The following is a 5,179-nucleotide window of genomic DNA, read 5'->3' on the forward strand; positions in this document are numbered from 1 at the left end:
CCGGCGTTCAGGCAGAAATACAGTACCACCCTCCCACAGTGCCAATCCTACAGTGTCCAGTCTGCAGAATCTCCTTGAGATGTGGTCTCTCCGATAAGCGATCCCGCCAGCGAGAGACTAGCTAAAGCAGGATGTTCTGTATGTTTCAGTTAATTATACTGTACATGCACAGATGTTGAGCTCATCATCCTTTTAATTAAAATATATTTTGTCATCTATGCTAACTGTAGCTAAGATCAAACTATCAAGGTTACAAATAAATAATTATAAATTAAATATATGCATTATATTGCTAACGCTGATGCAAGAGGCAAGTCATAGGAACTGAACACAAAATGGATAGGAGTCACAGTGAATGAGAGAGGAATGAACTAAATTATTTAAAAGGATTAAAACACTGAAAAACAGGAGACACAATAAGAGATAGGAGATCACAGGAAATACCTCAGTAACAAACATACAAACACACAGGACAGGAGACACAGCGAGAGAGAGGAGATCACAGAGAATCCCTCAGTTTTAAGTAGACACAACCGGACAGGAGACAGAGGAGCAAATGAAATACAGTGGGATTGATAGGAGATGGGTTGTAAAGAGACTGGACACACAGAGATGGAAAGAAAGACGGTGTCGGTTGAACTCGCTGACTGAGTTATTTGACGTTGCTATTTCTTTGGCAGATTAATGACTTCCAAGCACACGAGGTCCAGAATTTCGCTGGCGTGGAAGAATTGTTCCAGGTTGGTCCATTCCTGCAGGTCAGTGCCCCTTCAGTCAGACTCTGTGTTCAGGGAGACACACAGAGAAGTCTCACACTGTGAAAAATGCTCCAGAGCATTTGTGCACCTTTTGGAATTCTTCTCCTATAGTGAACAGTGAAATAAAACCAAGAATGGGAGACTTCTTTACACAAAGGGTGGGGTGTGTAAAGAACAAGCTGCCCAGCTATGTTGTTGAAGCTGATACCCTGGCTTCTCTCCAGACACAGCTGGGTGAGCTCCTCCAGTCAGGACAGGAGGCTCTACTGTACACAGAGAGGGGAACAAGCTGATACCCTGGCTTCTCTCCAGACACAGCTGGATTAAATCATGAGATCAATTAATCACTAACTACCAGACAGTGTTGAAAAAACTAAAAACCTTCTCTTGTTTTTAACCTTTCTTCAGTTTTTAGAAAACCTGTATGCAGAAAAAAAATATTTCATTTGTTTACTACTTCAACGGTCAGATCTCTGGGTATTTAAATCTTACTAGAATGTGTATTGTACAAAATCTCTTTTTCACTATCAGTGTTGTTGTTTTTAGTGTCATTTTCATTACTTCTGCAGGTTTTATACTGTGGTTAACAGTTAAAAAAGTCCTCACTTTGTGCTGCTCTCGGTTTGTTGATGGTGGCGTACTCAACATCACTGTTTGGTTGTGTGATGTCTGTAAAGAACAGGATACAGGTCAACACTTAAGTTAACTTATACTATACAGGTCATCGCTTATACTAACACTTAAACAACACTTACATTAACTGTACAGAACGACAGGACTCACTGTTCACACTTGTATTGACACTGTACATGACAACAGAACTCACTGTTCACACTCGTATCGATGCTGTACACGACAACAGGACACACTGTTCACACTCGTATTGACACTGTACTGAACAACAGGACTCACTTTTCACACTCGTATTGACGCTGTACACAACAACAGGACTCACTCTTATTACACTTGTTCACACTTGTGTTAAAACTGGACAGAGCAACAAGAAGTTATGTTTTAAAATTTCTGCTAGTTTTATAGGTATAAGTAAAAGGTCCTCACTTTGTGCAGCTTGGGATTTGTTGACTGTGGAGTATTCAACAGCAGTATCTGTCTGTGTTAATTCTGCAAAGAATAAAACACATGTTCTCACCCATTAACACTGTGCAGAGCAACAGTGATCTCTGTGTGTTAACACTGTACAGAACAGGACTCACTGTTCACAGTCATATTGACACTGTACAGAACAACAGGACTCATTGTTTACACTCGTATTGACACTGTACTGAACAACAGGACTCACTGTTCACACTCGTATTGACACTGTACTGAACAATAGGACTCACTTTTCACACTCGTATTGACGCTGTACACAACAACAGGACAGATGTGATCTATCCACCCTCCCAGATGGAATGTCGGGCCTTTGCAGAACCTATCTCACGTCTTCAGTTCCACCCCTCCAGCATTACTGGTCCCCACTTCTCCAGCTGGGCAGACTGGAGCCACAACAGGAGGTTACAACAGCAGCGTCTGCATCGGGGGCCTCGAACCCACGGCCCGAACTACACGCGGTCACAGCACGCCACCGAGGCCTACCAGCAGGCAGCTGCTCCTTGGGTTCGGAAGGCACTGGACTAGGAATGGGTCCAAGCCACCAGGGGGAGCTTACTGCGCTCTCTCGGGTCAACTGAAAGCTCCCTGCTGTGAAGTCACAGGAGGAACTGGTGCAGTCTGAACAAGACGCACTGGGAAATCTCCTGAGGGGCCCCTCCAGGGGCCTTCTGTCATAATCTCAAACACAATCTCAGTGGAGCCCCGCCTCAACCTGTCTGACTGTCCGAACCTGTGGCTCCTCCTCCTGCTGAGCAGGATCACTGCTGTGACAGCTCATCATCACTGGAGTAAAACTGACCCGTCTCTGGATGGTCTTATCCCAGCTCCCCTTCTCTCTCTCGATATCTCCTGTGTCTGGAGGTGTTCCACAGGGAAACCAGTTCGACATTAAGTGCTCATCCTCTCACTACACTGTTTCCTGGTTGGTACCACCAAGGGAACACAGTGTTTCAATGGTTGGAAGGAAAAGGCACAATTTTTTAAAAAACCCGCAGAGCCACTTTATACTTCTGATGACGATAGAAGGGACATATTTACAACTACTGTTCTAAGAGGTCTCGGATCTCACCGTTACTGGCTGGGAGTGGAGTTTGCACCAGGCAGTAATCGGAATCCGTTTTCTCCAGGCGTTTTGAAAAAACTCAAAACACATGATGAGAGACCACAGTTTTAAAATTAGTTGAATGCAGATCGTGGACCGCTGGTTTGCTAACTGAACCAAACTTGCTCACGCTGGATCCCTTAAAACCCACAAACCCACAAACTCAGGACAGTCAGGACAGTGAAGGAGTCCTCATGGAGGAGATCAGATACACTGAGAGAAGAGCCTAAGTCAGACAGAGACAGGATCAGAGACACAGTGGAGAATCAGGACAGTGAAGGAGTCCTCATGGAGGAGATCAGATACACTGAGAGAAAAGGCACAGACAGAGACAGGATCAGAGACACAGTGGAGAATCAGGACAGTGAAGGAGTCCTCATGGAGGAGATCAGATACACTGAAAGAAAAGGCACAGACAGAGACAGGATCAGAGACACAGCGGAGAGTCAGGACAGTGAAGGAGTCCTCATGGAGGAGATCAGATACACTGACAGAAAAGGCACAGACAGAGACAGGATCAGAGACACAGTGGAGAATCAGGACAGTGAAGGAGTCCTCATGGAGGAGATCAGATACACAGAGAAGATCCATAGACAGAGACAGGATCAGACACACATTGGAGAGTTAGGACAGTGATCCCTGTACTCACGGCTTGCTCTAGCTCCTGTGTCCTTGATGACTTCATAGAAAAGCTCTGGCTTTGTCTGACTGTCTGCAGAGAGAGGAGAACGGACAGGGTGGGTATCTGTAAAGGTGTGGCTGGGGGTCCCATAGAACCAGGATTGGGGACCCCTGAATGATGTCATCAGTTAGCACTGGAGATTCAGAGTTCAGCTGGAATGAAGACTTAGAGATGTGGGTGTGTGGGGGGGGACCCCTGGACCCCTGTTCTAGATGATTGATCTCCAGAGCATGGGCGGGGGAATGGAGAGATGAGTGGATCCTACCTCTGGGTCTCCTTCTCTTTCTGTGACACAGGATCCCCAGCACGAGCACACAGCACATCAGTAGGACTCCTAGTGAAGACCAGATCGCAGCCCAGTTCATTTGCCTCTCCTCTGTAGACACACCAGAGAGCGTGCTGAGATAATTCAGACATGTGCAGAGGAGTGTACACTGGAGGCTGTTTCATGATGCAATTAGCAGTGTTCACAGGGTGAACACTCCTGGTGTTCACAGTGCACTCCCAGTATTCCCACTGCACTCCTAGTTTTCACAGGATGCCCAGAGCACTCCTGGTGTTCACAGGGTGCCCAGATCACTCCTGGTGTTCACAGAGTACCCAGAGCACTCCTCGTGTTCACGGGGTGCCCAGAGCACTCCTCGTGTTCACATTGCACACCCAGTGTTCAGAGGATACCCAGTGTTCCCAGTGCAAACCAGGGTACACGGGATACCCAGTGTTTCCAGAGCACACCCAGTGTTCACAGGATACCCAGTGTTTCCAGTGCACACCCAATATTCAGAGGTTACCCAGTGTTCCCAGTGCAAACCCAATATTCAGAGGATATCCAGTGTTCCCAGTGCACACCCTTGAAGTGGTATTCCAGCCATACTCACTGGGACTTGGAGGAGCAGAAGACACTGTAGCAGTGGTGCTGCATGTTGTTGAGTCTGGGAATGAATAAAAGAGGTTGGTTCGGCACCAGCTCCAGACACCAGGGGGCGAAATTGACATTGGCATCCTTTCTGTCCCCTTTAACCAATGTGCAAACAACGTATCTTTTATTCCTCATTTATATAGAGGCTGGGGACCCTTAATAAAATTATATACTTTCTCACCTGGACATCCATTGCAACATGCATCACAGTCTGAAAAAGAAACAGAGTTTGATGAGGCACTGCAAACCCATCCTGGCTAACTCAGCCCCTGCTCACCCTTTAACCAGCATGCAGTCATGTTGAGTGAGTCCTGTTGTTCAGTACAGTGTCAATACGAGTGTGAACAGTGAGTCCTGTTGTTCAGTACTGTGTCAATATGTGTGTGAACAGTGAGTCCTGTTGTTCAGTACAGTGTCAATACGAGTGTGAACAGTGAGTCCTGTTGTTCAGTACTGTGTCAATACGAGTGTGAACAGTGAGTCCTGTTGTTCAGTACAGTGTCAATACGAGTGTGAACAGTGAGTCCTGTTGTTCAGTACTGTGTCAATACGAGTGTGAACAGTGAGTCCTGTTGTTCAGTACAGTGTCAATACGAGTGTGAACA

General features: G+C 46.3%; 1 long non-coding RNA gene across 1 annotated transcript; it reads right to left on the minus strand.

The window, feature by feature from the left end:
• Positions 1-752: 752 nt before the first annotated feature.
• Positions 753-2,043, minus strand: LOC138243231 (uncharacterized). Its single transcript, XR_011192053.1, has 3 exons — positions 1,818-2,043; positions 1,365-1,427; positions 753-781 (listed from the first exon to the last, which is right to left on the minus strand). It is a non-coding gene; the product is annotated as an uncharacterized lncRNA (long non-coding RNA).
• Between the last annotated feature and the right edge of the window lie 3,136 nt (positions 2,044-5,179).

Source organism: Lepisosteus oculatus, chromosome 14 (genome assembly GCF_040954835.1).
Source record: "Lepisosteus oculatus isolate fLepOcu1 chromosome 14, fLepOcu1.hap2, whole genome shotgun sequence".
Taxonomy (NCBI): Eukaryota; Metazoa; Chordata; class Actinopteri; order Semionotiformes; family Lepisosteidae; genus Lepisosteus; species Lepisosteus oculatus.